At 37.2% G+C, this 27,629-nt stretch overlaps 1 long non-coding RNA gene across 2 annotated transcripts; it reads right to left on the bottom strand.

Annotated features, from left to right (window-relative positions):
• Window positions 1-160: 160 nt before the first annotated feature.
• Window positions 161-27,313, bottom strand: LOC131736830 (uncharacterized). 2 transcript variants are annotated; one of them, XR_009328417.1, is made up of 3 exons: window positions 27,089-27,313; window positions 26,564-26,701; window positions 161-434 (listed from the first exon to the last, which is right to left on the bottom strand). It is a non-coding gene; the product is annotated as an uncharacterized LOC131736830 (long non-coding RNA). The 2 variants fall into 2 exon arrangements; XR_009328416.1 differs by having other exon boundaries at window positions 26,569-26,701.
• Between the last annotated feature and the right edge of the window lie 316 nt (window positions 27,314-27,629).

The raw sequence follows: 27,629 nt of genomic DNA, 5'->3' as shown, positions 1-27,629 counted from the left end.
AGGTGGCAGAATTGTTAACTGAACTGCAGACAGCACAAGAATTGGCCCATACCTGAAAAGACTTGAGATGAACAAGTGGTTTGCAGTGCACAGGTGTAGTGATGATGCAGTGCTCTGGAATAGACACACACAAGACAGTTCACAATGAAAAACAGCTCTTTATTGAGGCTGGGTTGCGTGTCAACAACACCTGAAATAATAGGCACAGGCTCTACACACCAATGTGTATTACGCCGTGCAAAACGATGGTTACAGTCCCGAAATAATAACACTTTTATAATTTACACGCAACACAGACACGGCCACGTCTCTGGACAGTGGGTGCTCTAATGCAGCTGTATGGTGAAAAGACAAACACAGTCAAGACAGTGGTGCACTGTAGTTCGGGGTTTGGTGCTGGTGTGTAGCGACAGCTCCCGGTTCGTGTTAGCCATCTAGTGAAAACAAACAATGATAATTAGACTGACAAACAAACAAAACACAAAACACTCACTGTACTTTTAGTTTCACTTTTTGCTCCTTGCAGTTTAACCATAAACCTAAATACCTTCCGCCACGCCCTCTTTCGGTGGCGCGGCCAATCACGTATCCTCCAATCCGTGACTGACACATCATCTACCGCATTAAGGCGATGACTTCTGGTATCGTGGCTCCGCCCCCTTCCTGGATGGCCAGCTTCCGACTGACCCTGGAATGAACTGCCGAACCATCATTTCGGGGTACTCCGCTCCAGTTATACAGTGCCCTCACAGGTCGGGAGGGAGACTCTATAAACTCTATAAGCCGGCTGCTGACAGTGAGTGAGTGTTGAGCGCACACATGGCTTATTTACATTTTTAAATAGCAGGGCGGTTATTACTGTCTGTAGGCTAAAAAAAAAAAACACTCAAAGATTGTCATTGTATGATGTTCCTGCTTTTTAAAAAAAAATAGTATTTACTAGGTAAGTTTACTTTCTGAAGTTTAAATGTTCAGTGTTAGTAGTTTAATCAGTTCAGTATTTTATCTACGTTTACATTTTTAAATAAGTTATTGAGTTGAGCAGGCAGCTGGGCCATCCTACGTAGATCCTGGAACTGGGAAGTGTCCGGAATTGGATTCCTTATTCCAGACCTATTGAGTGTGTTCATACAGCAAGTGCCCATCAACAAGCTTTAATGGTCTTATAGCTGATTAACACAAACAGACTACTGCACTAAACACTTTAACATGTAAGCATTTTGCTAAAAGTAATTTTTGACTGCATGATATAAATATCCCCTTTCTACTTTCAACAAATTAGCTTTTGGAAACATTCACTTCAAAACAATGTGCTTATTCTGGCTAGATTCAATACCGCACAAGACACACAACATTTTACATTATTCCTGCTCAAGTGTTCAACGATAAAATTTGAGTTCATGCCTATATCTGTAACTTTTTAAAATGTTTTTATGCAAACTGCCCTATTTGTTTTCTCTCTACACTTCTGCATTTGTTGGAAGAAATGCACAACTTTTGTTGAGAATTGATTTCTGATTTTGTTTTAAATTGGAACCTTAGTTTTGTTTTTCAGCATAACCTGTTTTTGGACTCTTAATTTGGACTTGTTTCGGCATACTTATTGGAATCTGGATTTTGAAATAATTGTACATAACATTTTTAGTTGGTGCATGTGCACCGTCAACTAATTTTATTTTATTTCATTAGTTTAACAGCAGTTCCATTTACAGTACAGTATTTACAGCACTTGGCCAAACTCTAGCCCCCCCGTGTGCCTTCTGAGCCAGCAAATCAAGACACTTTTTTTAATGGCCAGTTTAAAGCTTTTTGTAACTTAAAAGTCCTATTGGGTCATTTTTAAATACAGAATTTCATACCCTCTGTGTATGGCTGCATTGTTTAGTAATCAGGGCTTAGTTTTACTGAAATCTGCCCTGCAACACATGACATCTGAAACCAAAATACAGTGTTGGCTTGCAGAGGTTTTGCAAGTACTTAATCTAGTAATTAAAAGACCATATTTATTCCTGTTTTCATGGGTATATTATGACCCTATCTCAGATGGGGGTACATGGTAGACTAGATTATTTGAAAAGGGGTACACAGGGCCTAAAAAGTTTGAAAACCACTGCTAGGGGATACAGACACGGGTTATTGGTTCATGCTTGTCATTGTCAATTATGCAACATGATACCCTGAGGCTGTTCCACTACGCACTGTGTTGTTAAAAATGTTCTCCAGGGTCGGCTTTCCCAAGGAAATCACTGATCAGGGTACTAACTTTATGTCAGCTTTGTTTCAACAGATGTGTCGGTCTCTCAACATCACCTCTCTCTGAACTTCTGTTTACCACCCACAGACAGACAGTTTGGTGGAGAAACTTAACCAGACTCTGAAACACATGCTCCAGTGATTTGTAAGTAGCCACGCTACGAATTGGGCACAGCTGCTCCCCTTCCTGCTCTTTGCTGTCAGGGAGGTACCTCAAGCCAACAGTTTTCACCTTTCGAGTTGTTATACGGTCGGCAGCCTCGGGGGATTCTCGATCTGATTAGGGAAGGGTGGGGGGTGCAGCTGGCCCAAGGTATTAGCGTGGTTAAGTACATGCGGGAACACCTGCAGTTGGTAGCCCAACTGGCAAAAGACCACTTACAGACGACACAAAAGCTGCAGTTTAAAATTATAATACAGGAGCCCGCAGCCGTGTGTTCAAGGCTGGGGATAAAGTATTGCTACTGTTACCCACGTCAGATTGTAAGTGGTTCGCGAAGTGGCAGGGTCCTCACGAGGTTATCAGAAAAATTAAGCAAGTAAATTACGAGGTCAAGCAGGTCAAGAATGGGAAGTTATGTTGCTAGCTCTGGATTTACCAGAAGCTGACTTCGGGCCTAATTGTAAGTCATCTGAACAGTGCACATTAAAGATGGGGGAGAGTTTGAGTCAGGGGCAACAGGCACAGGTGAGTGAGTTAGTGGGAATGTTTAATGATGTGTTTTCAACATTGCCAGGTCGGACTCACGTCATTCAGCATATGGTCATTACCCCTGAGGGATGCAAAGTGAGAGAAAGACCATACAGGATTCCGAAGAGTTGACGAGTGGTCGTCCGGGAGGAAGTGAGGAAAATGCTCAAACGGCATTATTGAGCCGTCCTGCAGTGAATGGTGCAGCCTGATTGTGCTGGTATCAAAACCAGATGGCACCATTCGATTCTGTGTGGATTTTAGACAGGTCAATACATGTTCCAAGTTTGAAGCATATCCCATGCCCCAAGTGGACGCGCTCTTAGACCGACTGGGAAAGGCACGGTCTATATTATTATTATTATTATTATTATTTATTTCTTAGCAGACGCCCTTATCCAGGGCAACTTACAATCGTAAGCAAAAACATTTCAAGCGTTACAATACAAGTAATACAATAAGAGCAAGAAATGCAATAACTTTTGTTCAAGTAAAGTACAAGTTTGACAAACCACAATTCAATAATACAGCAGGTAATAGTGATAGTTACATCAGGATATGATTAAATAGTGATAGTTACATCAGGATGTGATTAAATACAAAGTACTACAGGTTAAAAACTTGGCAGATTACAGTATTCTGAAGTACAGGATTAAATGCAGTAGAATAGGGGCTGATAAGAGCAAAATAAAGCACATTTACATGAAGGGTGATAGTGTCCCAGGATACAAACAGAGGAGTTCTACAGGTGCTCTTTGAAGAGGTGAGTCTTAAGGAGGCGCCGGAATGTGGTCAGGGACTGGGCAGTCCTGACATCTGTAGGAAGGTCATTCCACCACTGCGGAGCAAGGGTGGAGAAGGAGCGGGCTTTGGAGGCAGGGGAGCGTAGCGGTGGTAGAGCTAGTCTTCTAGTGCAGGCAGAGCGGAGAGGTCGAGTGGGGGTGTAGGGAGAGATGAGGGTCTGGAGGTAGCTGGGTGCAGACTGGTCAAGGCATCTGTAGGCTAGTACAAGAGTCTTGAACTGGATGCGAGCGGTGATCGGGAGCCAGTGGAGCGAGCGGAGTAGTGGAGTAGCGTGGGTGAAGCGAGGCAGAGAGAACACTAGGCGGGCAGCAGAGTTCTGGATGAGCTGGAGCGGACGGGTGGCGGACGCAGGGAGGCCAGCCAGGAGGGAGTTGCAGTAGTCTAGGCGGGAGAGTACCAGGGCCTGGACCAGGAGCTGGGTAGCATAGTTGGTGAGGAAGGGTCGGATTCTTCGGATGTTGCTCAGGAAGAATCGGATGGTATATCTACTCTGGATCCAACCAATGGGTACCGCCTATATAGATGACGTGGTTATTTAAAGCCATGACTGAGACAGTCATGTGAGAAGGTTGCCTGCTGTTCTGGCGTCATTGAGACAGATGGGGTTGACTAGGAAGTGCGGAATAGGGAAACGGGAGGTCCGGTATTTGGGTTACACTTTAGGGAATGGTAGGGTCTGGCCAGTGAACAATAAAGTGCAAGCCCACCACCAAAATGCAGGTTAGGTCTAGTCTGGGGTTGGCGGGCTCCTACAGGAGGTTTGTACCATCATTCGCTACTATAGTAGCCATGCTCTCAGAACCCAAATAAGATCCTGTGGACAGATGAATGTCAGAGGACCTTCAATGACTTGAAAAAGGTCCCTGATAGTTTGTCTTTCATTTTAATACTGACGTTGTTTAGAATGTAACCGTGATAATGACTGCTGGTGGCAGTTTTAGGTATAGTTTTCTATACTAAAAATACATTCCCGATTACAGAAAACAAAACTATTGTCTTCAAAAAACCTGTTCATACACAGTTCTGTTTTTATTGGGATGAGGAAAGCTGTGATTATCTCTGGCTTATAGGTTATCTATAGTATACAGAACAATAGAAATCATTAAGTTGCCCTCAGCCAATCAAATGCTTCTTCCTTTTTTGGCATTTAGTGTTGTCTTGTGCTTTTCATTTAGCTAGTTATGAGCTATTATTTCAAGTTGAACCTGCCTCCTCTACTTTTACCAGGTGCAAAGCATTCTGTACATTTGTTTCCATTTAACATAATGTATAACATATAAAATGACTTAAAATTGCTCAAGTTTCTTTTAATCTGTTTTCTATCCATTTTATGGCCAATTCTAGCCAACTGCTTTATGTCTCATATACTGCCCAGTACTGCAGGTTCTGTAACACCTTAATGTAACATTACCTCATAATGATCTCTACTTTCTTAGAAGGTTTTGACAGATGCCTTTTACAGACATAATGACTATTAGGAGTTTGATAACTTGTTGGGTTAATCTTTTGTTATTTGGTTTATAACATGTCTCTGTTTTTGAGGGAGTTATTATGGGGAAAAAATCCCCCCTTTCATCTCAGGTCTTGGCAAGTTGTTACAGGTGTTTTGTAACTGTTTAACATTATTTGAAAGGTTTTATTATACTTGGGGAAAAAATGCAGATTTACAGTTTATCCAGGTAGTCAACATCTGGGATGAGTTAAAGAAGCAAGTGGGGGGATGATTCAAAGTATTTTGTAACACGCTTCCATAATCCACAGCTTTTAAAGATGATAACATTATCTGTTTTTAAACTAGGTTACTGCACATTCATTTAACAAAACACCTTTCTTATACCAGTTTAAGGTGTGTCGTCATTAGCTAAAAGCAGAGCCTTCATTGAGAGGGCACTATCACTAACACTAGATGTACCTTGAACTTGTGATGGTTCATCGGGTACCCTTCCACTGAGAAGTGTTAGCAAAATAGTCCCACAAATGTTCATAAAGGACTACATACATAAGTAGAGAAAAAAAATAATTACATAAATAACTGTTTTATTTGTCAGAGCTCCTTATAGATTATCTGAACAGTGCCAGATATCTGAATGGAGCAATATTACTGAACTGTCCGTGCATTGGTTTGTTGTTGTTGAAAGATGCTGAGCGTCAGTCGAGCTGACAGGCTGTGATTGGCTTAATCGACAGTGGCGGGTACATGACTGGTTGCTTTCGTCGGTGCAAAGTATTGATTGGCTGTTTTTTGTGGTTAATAAAATCAATTTGGAGCAATTGTGCCTTTGTTTAGTATTTGCTGTCTAATTGATGTGAACTGAACTTTAATTAAGGCAAGTCAAAATGAAAAGCCCAGCACTTTCACAGATTGAGTTTAAGTTTGATTCAGTTGATGCAGTGATGTTCCAGCGGGCATTTAATGTCTATTAGAAAAGACTCAGTACCGTCAGCCAATCAGCTTCCAGTTCTAGCAGCCTGTAATGGAAGGTAGATGCAAGCACAATATGGAAGTTTTTTTGTCTCCCTCCCAAATAAAATTCTTAATATCAAAGTTTTATTCGTAATATTTGTAACATTTTACTTAATAACTTGTGTGTTGTTTCTTTATTTTTACTCTGAAATATAACTGTATCTCAAACAGGGCAATAATGTTTCCATTCTCACTTTTTAGCAAATCTTAGCCCTGGTCTGCCTTTGCTATTTTGGAGGTTGATTTATGTGAAATACTATGCATTGTAAAACCTTATCTAGCTCTGCAAATGTACAAGATATTTCAATTCTGATTACAGATTTGAAATCCTTCACAAATTGTAAAGCTACAATATACTCAAGTTTTTTTCCATAAAACTTGGAAAGAGTCTGAAATTGGGCATTTTTAAAATGATTTATTAATATTTTACATTTGCGATTTCAGAGGTTGTTTTTTTGTAAAATACAATACATTATAAAACCTTATCTAGCTCTGCAACTGTACAAGATATTTCAATTATTTTTTCAGATTTGAAATCCTTGGACAATTGGGCAGCTACAAATTTTTTATATATATGTGACAGGATTGGCAGAGGTTGAGACCCAGAGACAGTTTGAAGTTCAAAATAAAGCTTTTTAATAAACAAAAATAATCAAATAAATAGGCACAAGGGCCAAAAAAAGGTTTCAAATCACCAAAAAAAACACACAAAACAAAACTTACAAAAATATGACTTCCAGGCTGGGCATTGCCTTCACTGGTTTGCCAAATGAACAAAAACAGCACACACAGAAAAACACTTGCTTCTTCTCCTTCCAGAACTCTCCCTCCTAGCCAGGGCCTCTCCCCTGGCTTTTATCCCCTGTTTTCCTGGCAGGGAGGAATTTTAACCCCCTCCCTGCCAGTCCCAACCACGTTCATAAAGACGGGGCAGTCCCCCGTCACAATATAATACTTTAAAAGAGGTTGAAATTGGCAATTTTTAAAAACATATTATTTATTATTTTTCATATTTAGATAATTTTTTGGGAGGTGTAGCTCATGAAAAAATAAAAGAAAATCATCCCACAACAAAATAAATTACATCACTGGAAAGATCTACTGAATGCCTTTCTGTAGGTGTATTGGGTTTTAATTTCTGATTTAAGGTTCCAAAACTACATGAGCTTTAACACAAAGTGTTCATATTTATGACCAAATATGGTAATTCCCCATAGGCAGCATAGGGTTAACTAGAAGCCCGCTAGAGCTGGAAGCTGATAGGCTGATAACACTTCAGTAAAAATTATTATTATTATTAAAATATTTTTGCAGGCCTCTATCATATTACAACAATCAAATACTGCTGTGGAGAGACTAATGTGAGCATTTCTGCCTTTCTGCCAGCAAACAGTATTAAAATCCAGGTTGAGTGTAACCCACATTCCCCCAATGAGTATTCCATGACAGACTGGCTACCTGAAGGGAAGAAAATTAAAACATACTTGAATACATAATATCAGCATGGAAGCCAGTCTGGCTCTAATGGAGTAGAGATGGACACCTCATACCTAGAAAAAAATGTTGCTGAGAAGATACTTGAGAACAGAAATTCCTGATAAAGGAAAAATGTCCAACTTTTACATGAGCCATGGGGTGTGTTGGATGGATTGGTTAGAATAAAATAAACGCATATGAATGATTTAAACCATGGAAAGAATAATCGTTACAATTTACTCTGTGTAACCTACAAAAATGTGTAGAATCTTTAAAACACACATTGCCTCTACTTGTCCATGTGGGATACCATTTTGAACTTGCTGAGATGTCGTAGCTAATCAGGATTAATTGAGGTAACTGTAATGGTTAACCCCTTTTTAAATTGTATGAAACACACATTAGGGATTTTCTATATACACATGTGTAAGTGATTGGGATTTCACAGCATTGTTTCTGAAAATGACAACACAGGATTTCTGATTACCTGTCTTTATGTTATCACTGCACCATAGTGTTTTCTCTCAGATTATTTCTTAGATGTTGTATATTTGTAAAATACTTTAACATTTTTTTAAGAACAATGCGAAGTACCATTTTTACTGTGTCATAAAAGCTGTTCTATTTGAGAGGCAGCCAAAAAAGGTTAATCTGATTTTGTTGCATAGTTTACCTTGATGTTTTATTTTCTAGCAAAAAAACATTGACTATTCAACTATAAAAATGTTTTATTAATTAATAATATAATTAATTATACCTGAAAAGGAATTGAAAGTCAATTAATGAGTACAATTGTATTTTTTATAAATGAGACAATCTCTAGAAAACAAAAATAGCATTAAATCAAATTTTGACTGCCAATAACATTCCTTAGAATTGGCCCATAGTCATACACTGCACATACCATAAGAAACACAAACCAGAAGGCAGAACAGGTGGTCAACTCATAGGACACCCTCTTTGGGATAAAGACTGCTGCAAAGTGGTGATGGATTTATCTGTAACCACAAGATACAGTAATTAAAGTATGAGGAATTTATGGGATTTAAAATTAAATGGTCTAATTTCCAGACAAAGCGCTTCTGATTTTAAATGCATCATATGTGCAAACTCTGCTGATTTTAAAAGGCAATTTGTTCCAGAAAATGGGGCATAGTTGCTGGAACAACATTTGCAGTGCTTTGTGGGAGCTTTCGGGATTAACAAAAGACCATTTGTAGAGCTTTTAAATGCACAGTTAGATTGAGGGACTTAATTAACCAGGAACAAACAAGGCCCTATTAAAAAATAGAGTATGCTGCCTTGAGTAAATTAACCATGTTATTGCTCTTAGTCTTTCCAGAAAGAAATCCTCTAAGGCTATGTTTCCATTGCAGTGGATTTATTCGCTAAAAGTTTACGGATTAAAAAAATTATGCGACAAGCTCAATGGAAATGGGTATAATTGTTGGTACAGGTGATCTTGGGCTGAACTGTTCTGGAGCAATATACAGGTCAAGTTTAGTGCACAGTTCGATAAAAGCTTCCCTGGTCATCCTGAAATGGGTACGCCAGCGTTGATCATTAAAATTATCTTGCACGATATTTTCCCAAAATATTTTGCGACGCTTGTACACCCACTTTCGAGGTGGATTCCGTTTTGTGGTTGTGAGTAGTAACCGCTCCAGGTGATACAGCTCTCTTCTAGATCTTCTCTGTCTCCTAACAATACTGATAACTGCTGAAGCAAGCTGGAGTAACAGCATCAGTATTATTTGGCCTTGTTCAAGAACATCCTGAAATTGAGTTTTTTCTGCTAAAACCATTTCGCTGCTGAAAAGTTAACCACTGTAGTGAACACGTGCGCAATGGCTTTAATTCTCCAGTATGAACAGAATAATGTAGCCTATTTTAATATCTATACGTCACACGTCGTGAACACCAGTCTTTCCTGTACAGATAAATTCCTTGCTTTTATGGCATGAATTTTATTAATATAAAAATGACTCTGATAAACTAATGAATATTTTATTGTAAATATATAAATAAAAGTCAGTAATAAATGTAATTAATTACAAAGAAAATTCAGTACATTTACCATGTATAGCATTCTGCCTTTCCCTTTTTCTTTTCCAATCCATGCAATTTAGAAGTATAGTGACATCAAACATTAGCCTACATAAAACAAAGTTTGAAACCCCCTTTGTAATGTTCTCTCTTGATTTTACACAAACTGAAACAATTGCTCTATATACGACTGTATATAAAAATCAGTCAGATGCTTAACTTCGTGTTTATTCCCTGTTTATTAATAGAGAAAAAAATAAGAGGGGGTAAAAGAAAGAACAACATAATATAAGTGTGTGCTTATTAAACATTTAACATTTCTCATATATTACAAGAAAATGTGAAAATGCTCCTGTAATTTATGAGAAAATAGTAGGCTACCCTTATAGTAGGCTATAACCAAAATATCAGTTAATTCTTATGGGGTAAAACAAATCAAGTTGTAGGTAGCCTAACGTACTGAATTTACAAAAAGTATAGTATTCAAGTACACCGGTCAAATATTATGGTTAAAATACTTTCAGAATAATTATTTTTTTGTGAATAATAAACTGGTGGGAAGTAAACTGGGGTTATGCGCTAGATGTGATGCGTCATCGTATAAGTAAAATCGCATACATTTGTAAAGTAAAATCAGGGAAAAGAGTGGAAACGGTCTGTCGCACTATTTTTCTAGCGTATTTCAGTTTTCGATGCGAATAATTTTAGCTCCGCCCACAACGTCATCAGGTCGGCCAGTTTGTCCGCTAGAAATGGATTTGAATGGAAACCCAATTTTAGGTTGATTATGTGCATTACTTTTGCCGAATTTCAAATGCGTATAAGATATCGCTTCGATATCTTAATGGAAACATAGCCTATATTTGAATTATGTCTGTAAAAATGTGTGGGAATCCAATGCAATTGAGTGAGAGAGAGAGACACTGGCACAGATGTCCAGGTTTTATTTGTTTTTCAAAAAACAGTGCAAGGTACAATAATACAAACAATGGTTATGTTAACAACAAAAATATAGGTAGCATGCTATGTTTATAGCGTTACTATTCCTGAACAAAATCCCCTGACCCTGTCCTTTTTTATGATACTGGTATGATACTTGAAGTTTTCAGGTTTTATTTTTGATCACATGATGTCCCTTTTGTTATTTTCCCCACTCGTTATCCTGACAGATTTATTTTCAGTATAAAATACCCAGTACGGAGTGTACACTGATAGCAAGTCCATCATTTAAAATCTCCTTGATTTGTTGCAAAAAAACCCCCAAAAAACAGTTTGTAATGAATAGAATATAATCTGTATTTGTATGCAAAGACATCTTAACAATGTGGGGTGCCAGGTGCCATTTTTTTCCAGATTTAACTTAAATCTTGTCTTTTTCCCCAGATTTATAAATGTTGCGAAAATAAATAAATATTTTTTTAAATGTGTACATTCAGATATAATGTATAAATCTTAAAATATTAGCAAGTTTTCAACATTTAAATGCTAAATCTTTATTTTAAAAATTATATATATATATTTCTTATCAAATATTTATTTTTAGAATCAAGATTTAGCTGTTTGCAAATAAATCTGGATTTTGTGAACTAAATATTAAACTAAATCTTAAATCTCTAAAAAGATTTAACATTTAGATCAATATTTAACTAAATCGTAAATCTCTAAAGCCTGCCGCACACTGCCCGACTCAAGCCGTCCCGTCTCATCTCATCTGAGTATGCACAGATTCTACGATCAGTTGTGCTCAGTTTTGGTTTGATGTCACAATTGAGTTTTTCACGACTGGGTGTCGCACACTGCTAAGACTGAATTACTGACCACAACTAGATAATAGTGATTACTATGTATGCAAATTTAATTAATACTGCCCTGTACACATTTTTGTATTAACTTAGCCCAAAATAGTGACCCTCACATTATGCATGGCATCGTATGCTGATTAGACAGCGGAGACAGCATCACGAGGCAACCAAAAGAAGCACTTAGCCTATTAATTTAGCTATTGACCATTTACACCATGCAAACATTTCAGACAGTGTTTGACTTTTTGTATAGTTTGTCTACTACACTTTAGCTTCTGGTAAATAAAATCCAACTTGTTGATTTTTATTTGACTGGTGTTTTTTTCTCAGCATGTAGATCTAGGGGCTTGTGATTTGTGACCTACTGGAGATCGACGTACCGGTTACTTCTGTTTAAGTGCAGTAAGAAAATATAAGCTACCAGTAGATTGATAATGAAAAGGTAAATTGATAACATACCTTTGATTAGTAAACACCTAAGAAAACTTTTCAAGTGTGCACATATCTGGTATTTTTGAATTTGGGACACTCAGAGCATAAGAACATAAGAAGAACATAAGAACATAAGAAAGTTTACAAACGAGAGGAGGCCATTCAGCCCATCTTGCTTGTTTGGTTGTTAGTAGCTTATTGATCCCAGAATCTCATCAAGCTGCTTCTTGAAGGATCCCAGGGTGTCAGCTTCAACAACATTACTGGGGAGTTGGTTTCAGACCCTCACAATTCTCTGTGTAAAAAAGTGCCTCCTATTTTCTGTTCTGAATGCCCCTTTATCTAATCTCCATTTGTGACCCCTGGTCCTTGTTTCTTTTTTCAGGTCAGAAAAGTCCCCTGGGTCGACATTGTCTATACCTTTTAGGATTTTGAATGTTTGAATCAGATCACCACGTAGTCATCTTTGTTCAAGACTGAATAGATTCAGTTCTTTTAGCCTGTCTGCATATGACATGCCTTTTAAACCCGGGATAATTCTGGTTGCTCTTCTTTGCACTCTTTCTAGAGCAGCAATATCCTTTTTGTAACGAGGTGACCAGAACTCAACACAATATTCTAGGTGAGGTCTTACTAATGCATTGTAAAGTTTTAACATTACTTCCCTTGATTTAAATTCAACACTTCTCACAATATATCCGAGCATTCAAGACTAATGTATTTTTACCTTTGGAACTAAAGCTGTCAATATTCTGCCATTTTGTATGACACGTTACATGACAAGCCACGTCACTTAAACCTGCTTCACCATTGGTTGACACCCTTATGACTAATTGGTTTCAGTCAGTCTTGGTCGGCAAACTGCGCCTGAAAAAGATTCAACATGTTCGATCTTCAAATCTGAAGACATCCAGACTGAAATCTGCATAATCTTGGTTTCAAGGGCACGCACACTGCTACGATTCATCTAGACTCGTACGACCAGTTGAGATGAGATGAGTCGGGGCGTCTTGAGTCAGGCTTTAAAATTATTTAACATTTATCTAAATATTTAACTAAATCCTAAATCTCTAAAAAGATTTAACATTTAGCTAAATATTTAAGTACATTTTAAATCTCTTAACAAGATTCAACATTTAACTAAATCTTAAATCTCTTAACAAGGTTTATCATTTAACTAAATATTTAACTGGCCAGCTACATCTGGAGTTTGTATGCAAATGAGCTCTGTCCGCTTTGTGCTTTACGTCCGCATTCTTAGGGGGGGGGGGGGGCAAATATCCACGGTCTTCAGTCAGGTTCATGTTCAGACAGACATCATGGCCGATTCCAAGGATTTACATTAAATTATCGAGCTGCAGTTGCTGCTGGTGTAGCAACTGCACACTCTATAATTTAAAAGCCACCATACACAGAGTGATTTTTGTCATCGGCGATGTGTCGTCAGTGATTTATCGTGAGAAAGTTCTCACCATACACAGGCCGATTTTGTCGTCCAGTGAGAGAATGGCAGAAGGAGGCTGGCGGTTTAATGTGCTTGTGCAACTCTTGCTTTGAAAAACAGTTAATATAAATGGGGGTGCGGGTTTTACATATATATGTTTATATATATATATATATATATATATATATATATATATATATACACACACACACACAGAGCATATGGACTACAGTAGCATATACCAACCAAAAATTATAGCAGATCGGCGTACAAGGTATTTTTTTTTTTTAAGTGTGTGCTGTGCTTACTATTGTAATGATCCAGCGAGCTGGAAGTTGAGAAGTGTAGTGGAAACGATTGTGAAAGAGAATAACCGAAAAAAATTAAGAGAAATAATAATTAAAAGGGTTTATTATTTTGGCGTGGACCATGGCTGACAGCAGTTCTGTTTATTGTACAAAATTAATAAACCGTCAATTTTGCTTGAGTGAGTCTGCTTTATTTTCACACAACTGTCATGAATAAATCTAAAACCTGTCTTCCCTTGTACAAGGTGCGATCACCTTCTTTGAGAGAAATGTGTATGAGGCAGAGATAGATGTCTCTTTGATAGAAGCAGTTTACTTTATTTGAAGTCTTCCCACTGATGATGGGAATGGGAATGTAGAGATGGAAGCTCTGCTAACAAGATTTAAGTTTTTGCAGGTATCAGGCTTTTAAAGACACACCTGTGGTGGCTTTGACAGACTCACTGAGAGCAGAAATTGACCCAAGACTGTGACAGCTACTGGAAGCAGGCTGATCTTTGGGATGCAAATTGAACATTTGTGAAACTGCATGTGTGTTAAAATGTTGTAATAACTGTACTGTGTTTTAAAGAATATAAAGCCAGCAGAAATACTAAACAAATTGTTAAAACACAATATCCATACAAGAAGTTATAATATGCTTTGTATTAACCTATGCTAGAGCATTCTACATTCTTGTTTAGTCTATTATAACCTTGAGGAGAAAAGCAGAAATGAGAATCTCACTTAATTAACTCAAATGTTCACAGTCAAGTTTCTTATTTAGCTTGATCTGAAAGAAGTCTTTAAGCTAAACACAGGTATTCTAGAATAATTCAAACAGAATATAAGTCTAAATGTTTTATTTTAACAGAAGAACTGTCACGTTTGAAAATAAGAGAATATAGTGCAGAAATTAACTTAAAATAAAAACTTCAGTCAAAGCAGAATGGTACCAGTCTGTGTCAAGCATATAGTAGGCTTGCCAAAGAGAAGGTAATTAATCTTGGTAACCTTTGCTTGCTCGCAGGCAGGGAGTAATTGAAGGAAATAACTTTTTGTCAACTCATGCAAGTTTTAAAGTTTGGGGGTTTGAAATCCAAGGTTGCTATAATGAGTGATCTTTTACATATAAGAAATACCTTCTGGTACCAAGAAAGAGTAACATCAGTTCAAAAGTTCACCTTACATATTTCAGAGATGTAGGAGAGATGGACTAGGGGATGATGGCTAATTAATTTTATGGAGGGAGTTGCCAGGTGTTTTGAGAATTTTGTTGACTTTATATATATATATATATATATATATATATATATATATATATATATATATATTTAAAATAAAGATTTAGCATTTAAATGTTGAAAACTTTCTAAATATTTTAAGATTTATAAATTATATCTGAATCTACACATTGAAAAATATGTATTTTCACAACATTTATAAATCTAGTGAAAAAATACAAGATTTAAGTTAAATCTGGGAAAAAATATATAATAGTTTATATGTTGTTCATATGAATTTGTTTGAAAATAAAAGTATTCCAGTTAAACCATTACATAGTCTTGAAACAAGTATTCTGCACAGCACCTGTCATGCACATTAAATTATCGCTCACAATACATGTAGCGTGCATGGTATGGTATGTAAATTAGCCAAATACTGTGCATGTAAATTAATGCGTTCTCTGTTAGTAAATGGGGCATTAAATTTAGATTTATTGCACACGTTAGGCTCACTGCTTTGCGTGCATGCTAACTTGAAATTTAGTTTCGTAAATGAGGCCCTAAAACTACTGTAATTGTTATAAGATAAATACTTTTGTTTAAAAACAAAGTGCAAACAAAGGCTATATTGCTTGAGCTGCACTGAGCTTACTGTTGAGATTTCAATGGACAATATCAATCAGGGAAGTCTATTGTGAAATTCCACGGAATGTACTTTTGACTATAGTGGGGAAGCACTGGTGTCGATCTGTGCCCTTTCCCTGTTGCCATTTATTTGTTGACAGTACGATGACAATATGATGACATCAAAAATTGAGAAAAATAACTTTCCTCTCTGGGTACCAAAAGTCATTGTTAACATAGCCAGTGTTATCACTTGGGGTTATGTTTCTCCTTCAGGTAGGCCATGGCTTGCAATAATAATGTGAACAGAAATGCAAAAGAAAAATGCACTCTGAAAACAAATGGCCTACAGTGATTTGGCTGTGCTTTATATACTGTTGGATTGTCATATTATTCATATCAGGTTGTTGTTGATGGCTTTCTGTAAAACTTATTGAGATAACAAACTGTATTATTTGTAGGAATATTCATTTCCAAAACAACTTACCATTCGCTTACTGTGTTGAGTAAGAGTTTTGCTTTGTTAAAGAGGTAAGCAAGTTGTAATCCTTCAGTCATCTGCTGACAGACTAAAGTTCGAGTGCTCCACTTTATTTCCCTGCAGCCATCAATGAACATTCAATCATTGTCAGGAACCAATTTCAGAGGTGATGTTAACAATAGTCGTGGTTCATTGTGGTAACCACTGTGTCAAAGACTTGACATTGAGAACCATTAAGATGGAACATTCCACTTGTCTTTCCTTAAGACTGAAGCATGAGCATTATATGACTTTGTCGTTGACTTACAAGGTCATTTAAAAAATAAAAAAAAAGATTCCATCAAATATAATTGGAACATATGCAAAACCTTGATAACAACTTGAATATAATTAAGCCCTATTTATATCATTTGTCACATAATTATTAATTAATGTAAGTATATTATAATTCTGGCTATATATTCTGAGTGGGGGTTTAAATTCCAATGTTAAAATTGAGTCAGTATGGTATTTATTTTGTGTGTGTGTGTGTGTGTGTGTGTGTGTGTGTGTGTGTTTTTTTGGTAGATCAAACAATTGTTTGTTTGTTTGCTTTAGAGGTCACCTTTTTCATCTAGAAATTAGACAATATGACTGCTGGTGTAATCTGACCAGATGGAATTTGAAAGGTAACAGTTGTGTCAGACAGAGGGCTGGTGGGAAAGGCTAAAGAAGTAACAGAAGTGACAAAATGCCCAAAGAATGAAGTAGTTTCAGCTAAGGAAATTGTGTCTTAAGGGCAGCTGGTACAGCTAATGCTTTACACAGTGCGTAGGTGCAGCAAAACATAACAGAGAGATATGAAATGCTGCCTGATAGTACACATAGGTTTTTTCTAATTTTGTTAGGTATCTTGTAATGGCCTGTAGACATTATTGTGTTTCTATTTAGATTCCCAACAGAATGACTCACATTTATTACTTGTAGAAAATATTCTACAGGATTTGGCAGGGTCTTTTATCTCCCTTTTTCTTTGAAAGTATTTTTGTGAAGCTATTGGTATATAACTGTGTGGTTTTGAAACAGTTGCCTGGGAGGATAGTATAATTGAACCAGTTTTCCTCAAGGAAATTTGCTTCTTACGGTTCAAGACAAATTACATATATAAATAACCTGAATATGTCTTGTAAAACTGAAATTAATCTTTTCATATCCCAGTATAAAACTATATGCTACATATATTAATCGAGTTACAGTACTGTACTGTATATGCTGTCAACAATTTTATTCAAGTCATTAAAGCTTATTATTATGTACATATTTGACATCTATGTTAGTTTGCTTGAACTATGGGATACTTCCATGTATAAAGTGTTAATTATTGATACAAATAATTTTATTGTCATATCATATATGTTGTTCATATGAATTTTTTTTTTTAAATAAAAGTATTCCAGTTAAACCATTACATAGTCTTGAAACAAGTATTCTGCACAGCACCCCCTGCTGGGGTACCATCCCTAAGCAGATTTTCTGATCCTCTGAGCCGTCTATTGGTTAACAAACATTCAATTTTCAAAATGCAGTTCTAAAGTAGGATAACAATGGTTGACATTTCTCCATCATCTAACAAGACCATGCTGCTTGCATACCATAATATACAATATATGTCCATAAAGCAGGTTATTCGGGGAGTTGCTGTCATTTGTTTTTACTTTTTATTAATGGACTGCAGCCAAATCGGAAGTGTAAATCTTAACAATGTTTTTCAGTTTCTGCGGCTTGTCTGTAGATAAAACATTATTGTAATACTTTTTAAAACAGTATTTAACTGAAGGTCCTGTCTGAAGATAACTACAATACTGATTAAGAGTGAAGGGCTTTACTACAGCAATTTTGAAATTGATGTAAGATTATCCCAGTAATCATCAATTGCAATATATATATATATATATATATATATATATATATATATATATATATATATATATATATATATATATATATTTTAACGTTAAACTCAGCCCTATTTCCACCTGTTTTTCACTGTTTTCATTTATGTATGTGTAACTACTGTGTAGTTTGTGCTGCATGCATGTAACTCATATCAAATGAAAGGCCACAAAATTTCCTTTCATAGTATATATGTTGCAACAGAATCAGGCATACTATATGTGGTAGAGATCAGAATATTGCTCTATATTTTGTAATAGATGGCTAAAAAACGCTGCCCCATTGAACTTCAATATGAAATGAACATGAGGAAAAAATGAAGCAAACTGTCTGAAAAACAACTGTTTTATTAGCACTTTTACCAATTGCAACTATCTCTCTCTCTCTCTCTGGTCTGTAGCTTCATTAGCAACCTAGCTAGGCAACCAACACAAACACTGGAAACATCAGAAGATATCTAATCTGATTTGAGTTTCAGCACTGAAATACACCTACCGATTTGACATGCTTCACAGGACTGTACTATTGAATTCTGGAGGCTGTAGTTTTCTCTCTGAACTACATATATGGGAACATTGCTCAAAAGCGGAGATTCTAAGCATTCCAACGATATGACCCCCTTCTGTCTGGCTGCTAAAATGATGGAGTAATTGATGAGTGGCTTACCTTCAAGTGATCGTAGCCCTGGCTAGGAATATCTTATACCAACAGTGAATCCGTCATTCGAAAGCGCTGGGTCTGCACTTTTAAACAGTCCCTTTTAAGTTGAGTAAAACGTTCCCTGAAAGAGAAGATGACCGCCAAATCAGTACTTTTGGGATATGCCTGCTTGTGAGGTATTCGCTGAGCATTTTATATCAAAGCTGCCGATAGGCCCCTCCGTGGAGTGAAGTCCTCGGTCCTGCCTCACCGAGGTAATAAGTAGTCATTACGCGGAGACGTCAGTCTCTTTTGCATTGAACCTATGAATGCGAGTAATGCAACCTCACAAGGTTGGCAGTCATCTTCTCTTTCATGGAACTGGGGTTACATCAGTAACCTATCATTCCCTTTCAATTCGACGATGACCGCCAAAACAATACTTTGGGAAAGTATACCAGAGCAACAAACCCACCACTGCTCCGCTCACTCCAATGGCTCCTGATCACTGCTCGCATCCAGTTCAAGACTCGTGTACTCGCCTACCGATGCCTTGACCAGACTGCACCCAGCTACCTCCAGACCTTAATCCTACACCCCCACCCGATCTTTCTGCTCTGCCCGTACTAGAAAACTGGCTGTACCTCCTCTACGCTCCACTGCCTCCAGAGCCCGCTCCTTCTCCACCCTCGCCCCACAGTAAGGAGCTAGGGATGACCTCTTGTTATTCACAATGTGCCCTGACCACCTTCCGGCGCCTCCTCAAAAGACACCTCTTTAGACAACACCTGTAAAACTCAACTTCCCTTCTGGACAATATAGCACTCTGCCTTTAATGCACTTTAACTTGCACTTATCTGCTTCCTATTTTACTGTATTTAATCCTGCACTTAATCCAATCTGTAGTATTCTGTATTTCACTTGCACTCGTATCTAACCCTGACATAACTATCAACACTGCTATCTGCTCTTGAATTGTCCCTGTATTAGATCATACTGTGTTTTGTATTTGCTTTTATTAGGACTGAAGTCATTGTATTTTGTATCTTGCTTTTAATTGTACTGCAATTCTTGATGTATTTTATTTTGTATACAACTGTAAGTCACCCAGGGTAAGGGTGTCTGCTAAGAATTCAATAATAATAATAATAATAATAATAATAATAAAGCGTATAAAGGTGCTTTGGGCCAATCGTGCGCTAAGGTGTCGACGCCTAGTGGACCTCCTCAGCCGTGGCAAAGAGGTCAACCTGTGCTTCCCCGAAGCATTCCCAAATGCGCTGCACCACCTGAGGGTGCAGTCACCATTCTGACGGGTGAGGACCCTCCCTGGAGAGGAGGTCCGACGCCCAGTTCACCGCTCCCGGGAGATGTACAGCCCGGAGGGACAAGAGGTGCCTCTTTGCCCAAATCAGCAGCCGAAAGGCTATGCAGTGTAACCCTGGGCACCGAAGCCCTCCCTGGTGGTTCACGTGCGCAACCACTGACATGTTGTCTGTGTGGACAAGGACATCTTTGTTGCGGAGCACAGGGAGAAAATGTTGCAGAGCGAGGTGGACTGCCCTCAGCTCTAGCGCATTTATGTGCAGGGACGTCCAGCAGCCCGAACAAGATCCGCGGATTCCTCTGCCTGCCCACACCGCCCCCAATCAGAGTTGGATGCGTCTGTCGTCACCACTTGATGGTTGTAAATGACTCCCATCCTTATGCCTTCGCTCAGGTGAGGGGCTTGCCTTCGCTCAGGTGAGGGGCTTGCCTCCACCAGCATAGCGCATTCCAGCACAGCCGACGGTGTCTGTCGTGCTTGGGGTGTAGCCGAAAGGCATTGAGCCACCCTGAGGGGATAGCGTGTGCAGGGTGAAGTGCCGCAGACATCGACGTGCCTAGGCAGAGAGTTCTCGAGGCACAGAGGTACCGAGGCTATGGAGCACCAGGGGTCCGAGGATTTCAAGGGTACTGGGGCGCAAGGCTAAAAAAGACTTTGAAGCATCAAAGCGCTGAGGTGTAGTCCTTGAGGTGCCAAGGGTGTCGAAGCACAGAGGCTCCAAGGCTATAGAGCGCAGGGGCACCAAAGCCACTGAGGGCACAATGCGCGGAGCTCAAAAAACCTTGAGGGCATCGAGGCGCACACACACTATAAATATGTTTGCAGGGTGACTAAAACTAAAGATTGAGGTTACTGACTTGATCAATTATTAAATGTTTTGTTGGATAGAACTCGGGATATCCTTAAGTACAAGCTGAAAAAGCAATAGGCAACCAACTTCACAGAAATAGTTTACTCATTAATAAAATTAAATATACACTACTGTTATTTATCAAACACATTTTAAAATAGTCTGAGTACACATATGATTTCTATATCAGTTATTATATCATAGACCAACCGGCATACAGTTATATACCACTTCATATAAATCACTTATTTTAATGCCAAGATGTCAACATAATAAAAATAAAAAAAATCATGTTGGATTATTGCAGACTTTGCTTTGAAGATCAACAGACGAAGTACAACAAAGATGGTTCAGGTCACATAAGCAGAGTGGAAAACTACAGCTTGCAGATCAACATCTTCACTTTCTGATCATCTGCTTCATGAACATGGTCTTAAATCAAAGAGCAAGGCAGAAGGCAGCTCAACCCAGGTTAGTAAAACTACTCCTGTGCACAAATAGACACTTTTGAAGTTTGGCAACAATGAGAAAGATTCTTTCAGGCTAGCAGTGTCACAATATGAACAGATGAGACTACTGCATGAACATCTTCTTGACCTGGAACTTTATGGAGCCTCTGAAGAATCAGAGGACAGCCAAGAAGCATCCACATCATGAAATAAACCTTTTAGTAACCATGGCAACCCTTCAGTATTTTAATTCTAAAAAGAGAAGCTTTTAATAAATGTAATCAGTAAATAAGTGATGTATATATAGTATAGAATAGATCATACCACTCGTTTTGCATTACATGCTGCTTGCTTGATTATCATATGCTGTTTTTGATTTTAGTAAAAGTGCAGTCTATTTTGTCATATTAAAGAGTAAATAGCTTCAATGTCATTTAAAATTATATGCATTATATGACCCTACACATTAGGGAAAAAACATTCTATTGAAGGAGATGTGAAATTGCCTAATGCCACCGCCACCCCAAGTGTCAGCAAACGAAGAAAGCTACTCCACAAGATGAAAGGGAAGCATAGCAATCCCGTCACATCATGATGAAATAGCAGCATATCTAAGCACTGTTCCTACATATGAAGAGGAAGATTTCTCCTGCTGTGGAAGACCCACCACACACAGTTTCCTAATGTGGGTGAGATAGCCAGGAGATACTTGAGTTTATCAGCATCAAGTGTACCCGTGGAGTGCATGTTTTCCACAGCTGGGCGCATTGTGAATAACAAGAGGTCATCCCTAGCTCCTTACATGACAAGTATGCTCTGTTTAATGGGTGTCACAAGTGGACATGATATAGCTTGCCTTATTGAACATAGTGTTTATACACAATTAAAAGGTATATAGGTGATTAAATGTATGCAATTATTCTGAATGCTGTTGCTGAATTCTTGAGCTTTATTAATGTTTTGATATAGTCTGTTAATGTGTTTTGAGCCAAGTTCAGGGTCTGCACTCCAGGTACAGTGACTGCAACAATTATTCAGACAGTGCTACATTTGTTATTTCTTTGTAATATTTCAAATTTAATTTGAATGTTGCATAGAAAAAGCTTCTTATTTGTTTTCTATTGTGATGCTTAATATAGTATAACTTGTAAAGAAAATACAAACACCTTTTCCCCTATAATATATATATTTTTTATTAACTTGTGAAACAAGTTTCCTTTTTTTCAGCAGTAGCTGTGCAGTACATTGCACTTGCTCTGACCACTCTGCTCCCTTTCGTGTATTCATAATACTTTATATGCATTGTTTTGTTTATTATTATTGCCATATGAAGTCGAAAAAAAGTCAGTAGAAAATGTTCTGCTATGTTGAAGATGTATTTTCTTTAAGTCAGTCACAAAACCAAATTCAACTGACTCCTGGATCTACACCTCACACCAGGCTCCTCAGGTATCAGGGACTTATTATTTATCAACTTCATGAAAAATACTGTAACACAAAGAAGCAACTGGCAACAACACAAAATGTGTGGCAATATGTGAGTAAATTATTATACATAAAAAAGCACAAACTCTCAAAATTATTTACAATGCTCCATCAACCTCAAAATTGAGAAAACACACCAATCCTTTGTTTCAGAAGGCCATTCACAGAAAGAATGTGTTGTGTGAGTATTTTGATCTTCCTCTGTGTAGTAATACATTGGGGTTTAGAATTGTCTGATAGTAACAGGCAGCTCCATTTTGTGATTAATTCAAACAAGATGTGCAGTCTTAAGCCTTTGAAGGTAGTCCATGCAATACCTCTGAAGCTGTGGGGGGTAGAGAGTACACTCATAAAATGAATTTATATTTACCTAAACCTGCCAATGTCTGCTTGCCAGATGTTTAACAATTCTTTCATCTGCAAAAAAAAAGTCTTTGTAGCAACAACAAAACAAAAAGTAAATGAAACAAAGAATTCCACAGAAATCAAATATTTGACACTGGGGGTCATGCCACTGGGATTTTGATTTGCTGTACTGTATTTATAAAGGCATGACAATTATTTTCTGACTTTGGTTGCTTTACTGACTGTTTACGCTAAGCCAATGCCTTACTGATCCTTTTAGCCAGGAGCTACTCTAGAGCAAGTCACAGAATGGGTAAAGAAATGGAATGCTCTTTCAAGTTTTTATTGTTCATAAAGGTGCATTATGGCATTTTATGTCACTGGCAAGCTTCCTGAATTTTCTTAGTATGTGATAGCTCAAAGTAGTTTAATATGGCAGAGGTAAGGGGAGCTAGAGAGTAAGTAGCTATGTTTCCACCAACAAGACAAACACATTTCTAGCAAAAATATATGCAAAGCTTCTCGTACAAAAACAGGTGTCCATCAAACTGGATTCTACCGAACAAACAGCTGTGCGTAATGACATCACAAGTTTAAAAAAAATGGTTATCGCATATATATATATATATATATATATATATATATATATATATATATATATATATATATATATATATATAACACACACACAGTTGCAGACAAAAGTATTTGGGCAGTTGAAAAATAAGTAAAACCACAAAGAAAGTGATTTCTATCATTTCTAATTGTTCTATGAAAGATAATAATTGAAGTAGAGATTCAGCTTTTTAACTGCCCAAATACTTTTGTAGAGGCGAGGTTGGTTGTTTTAAAGATATTTTATTATTTATTGAAACAAAACAAGAAACAAACACAACGCGTTTCAACAGATATTATGTCTTCATCAGGTGTTGCAGTGATTTACAATTAACACAGCTTTATCATATATAAAGGACACCAATCAATCCAATAGTTAATCATTAATTGGATAATAACCATAAACATTATTTAAAGTTACAGATGACATTTCCACGTATTGTAGCATTCATTAATTGAAAATGGTTTTAAAATCAATTGTTAATCCATACATAGTGTAATTATACAATAATTGTCTATAGCCTCCAAATGAAAAAGAATCACCATTCTACAAATTTTCCTATTTTTTGAAGCTCTACTGTGCCCCTTATATGTAATTTAAGTAATCGTTATAATAATAATAATAATAATAATAATAATAATAATAATAATAATAATAATAATAATAATAATAAAGCAGACTGAATGGCGGTCCAGTATAAGATACCCTGTGGAGATAGCTTCACCAAAACCTAAAAGAAGATATTTCAATCCTGCTTGGAAAAATTAATATGCTGTTTTTGAACGTTCCAGGGATGGTCGCATGGAATGCATGAAGCAGAAAAGGAGGGCCTTTAGCTGCTCGGCACCCAGGCTCTGGAATACACTCCCCCCACACATACGACATGCAGACACAGTCATCTTATTCAAAAACCTCCTGAAAACACACCTCTTCCAGGAAGCCTATGACCTTTAGTCTATGGTCTATGTTTGACTGTCCTACCCCTCTGTCTTTGCCTTCCCTTTATCACTATGTATTCCTATGTGCCTTCCCAACCCAAACCCTTACCCTAAACCAGGTGTGTATCCTATTCCCAACCCTACCCCCCTAAACCTAAAACCTTACCCTAAACCGGGTTCGTATCCTCTACCCAACCCCTCCTTCTTTTTTTTTTTTATCTGTCCTGTTTTGTCTGGTCTTTTGATTTTAGATTTTTAGATTTTACATTGCACTGTTGATTGATGACTTTATGGATTGCACTTGATTTTATGTTGGCCTACTTTTAATGTAAGATGTCCTTGAGTGTCCTGAAAGGCATCCACCAAATAAAATGTTTTATTATTATTATTATAGATGTTTGTCAGAGAAGCTAAATAAAAAAGAAGGTCAGGTGTATGTCGGCATTTGTAAACTTGGACCTGAAAGATGCACAGTATGATCCCCTTCTGGCCTACAGTACTACCTACAGTTTGGCAAACGCTGTTACAATTTACACAGGCAGCGTCTTTAAAGAAATTGCCACAAAAATTGACCCCAATTCCACTGCCTTCCAAGACTTCACTGTGGAACATAAACTGTTACCAGAAACAATGAGAAATTTGGCGACTACTTTTTTCAGCGAAACCATAAAATCAGCAGTTGATTTAACGTTTGTCCGTATAATGCGTGATGAAAGCACTGACTAAAGTGACACGAGCCAACTTATTATTTACCACCATTTTGTAAATGTTGAAGCAGGTTCGCTCTAAGTTTTTGAACCTAAAAGAAATATCTGGACACTGTAATGCAGAAAATCAGAGTGCAGACATATTCAGTTGTTTGGAAAATAAACGATGCAGTACAGAAGATTGTGTGGTTTAAATTGGACGTTGCATCGGTAATGCTAGCACAGCATTATGAGGTATGTTTATTTTATATTATAATTAAATGTACGTTACATATGATCATATTTAGTGAGGTCAGTATTGTGTAAGGTGTCCTTCAAGTTACACGACTGAGCCGAACCCTGCCGAATACCACCATATGACTGAAAAAAATATGCGCTAGCTCACAAAATTAGTTCGGAAAGTATTTCCATTGCATTTGTACACATCATTTATCGTACAGGATACATTTGTATCCACCCCTATCGGACGTATATTGAATTTCTGTTTCCATCACAATTGTCAAGCTTTATTTTATACGCATGAGTTTTAGCGAATTAAAACAAGTTTGATGTAAACATAGCTAGTGTTGGTTTCTAGTTCATTTCAAAGTTTTGCACCTTGAGTCTGGCTGCCTTGTCTCAATGTTACAATGTTGGCTGGTTCACTCTTTTCATTCCCTTAAGACATTATCTAATCACCATAACACACTATGCCTCTTGCCTGAACTCAAATATGAAAATCACAAGCAGAACTGGCATATGCGCAATGTAATTTCATGTGGAAATATGATTTTTGGCAATACAGTATAATCTTTTATTTTGGCCAAAGTAAATTAAAATACATTTTAAAAAAAAATAGTGCAACGTATTGTGCAATGTATTGTGACAAAGAAACAGTTGTGCCTCAATGGCCCAAAATCACACTAACCTTTGACACACCTGTTCACTCCAATCAAACTTAATTATTTACTTATAGATATGTAAAAAAAAAAAATCAATCAATAAATAAAATGTTTTATTTGAGCTGTGTGTGCAAGGAAAGTTTCAGGGAAAAACAAGGGTATCTCTGCTTTATTGAGTTTAGCCCCCAACAAAGATGGCACATGTACAGTCAGAATAGCAATTTGACACGTGAGTTTTTGTTGCTTTTTTATTATAAAATTAAAATGAGGTAAATCTGAATGATAATAATTTAAAAACAGTACTATACATGAATATCAGAAAATCTAATATTCTATCCGGGTGTATAAATAATTAAACTTGTACCTCACATTTGACGTAATAAAAAGCAGAAAAGTCCCTTCTTTACAGAGAGTGCATCGAAATGGTTCAATAGGCAGGGTCAAGGAGAGGTCAAGCCCCATCTTGTCTGTTTTTCAAGCTGCCTTTCCTCGTGTCCTAGATCTAGGGTAAAGGAGGCAAAAAACAAAACAGTACTGATTCCATTGCAACAAATGTAGATAAGTTGCACCCTTGGCAGAATTTCTAAAACCTCTCTCTAAACAGAAGCCCCTTTTACTTTAGATGCAAGTCACGTTTTACATTTACAATATTATTTTAAGCCATTCTTTAAGGTTTCAAAGCCATTCAAATAGTAAAATGCAGAAAATGGTTAAAAAAACTCACACACACATTATATATATATATATATAGAGAGAGAGAGAGAGAGAGAGAGAGAGAGAGAGAGAGAGAGAGAGAGAGAGAGAGAGAGAGAGAGAGAGAGAGAGTGAATGCTAAATTGACAAAATTTGGTTGAGAAATGATTGAACTAAAAATGTTTGAGGTACAAACCCTTTTTTTTCTGTTTGTTGCGCTTGTGATGTGATTGATCCACAAATCCTGTTTGATTAAGTTGGCTCCATGTAGCAGAATTGATGTTAGATATTCTTCAGAAGTCCCCAGTCTTTGGCTCAACTCAGGCTCTTCAAGTCACTTTGCTTTAAACCTTTGTTATATAATCCAGTATTAAGTATTGAAAGGCTTAACTCATTCCAGACAGAGGGTATTTCAGTTTGGTTGGCGACAAGCTTTAGACCAACATTAATTCAGATTTAGCTAGGAGTGAGTTATACCATTACTCAACAGTCGGTTGTTTATTTCTGGCAATATACCAGTTGTTTCAAATGCATTTAAAGGGATATAGGAACCATAGATAGAGAAATGCAATTTCCAGAATCATTTCCACCAATAGTCTACTACAGCATGCTGATAGCAGTCATAGGAAGCAAACTTCAATATCATAGTTGTGTGGTGTGTTAAAAATATCCAGCTGTCTCTGAATTTTTATTCAAATGGCTTTTTCCGATTTTTAATTAAATGTAAGTATCGAAAA

Source organism: Acipenser ruthenus, chromosome 4 (genome assembly GCF_902713425.1).
Source record: "Acipenser ruthenus chromosome 4, fAciRut3.2 maternal haplotype, whole genome shotgun sequence".
NCBI classification, from domain to species: Eukaryota; Metazoa; Chordata; class Actinopteri; order Acipenseriformes; family Acipenseridae; genus Acipenser; species Acipenser ruthenus.
This window is presented reverse-complemented; position numbering and strand designations above follow the sequence as displayed.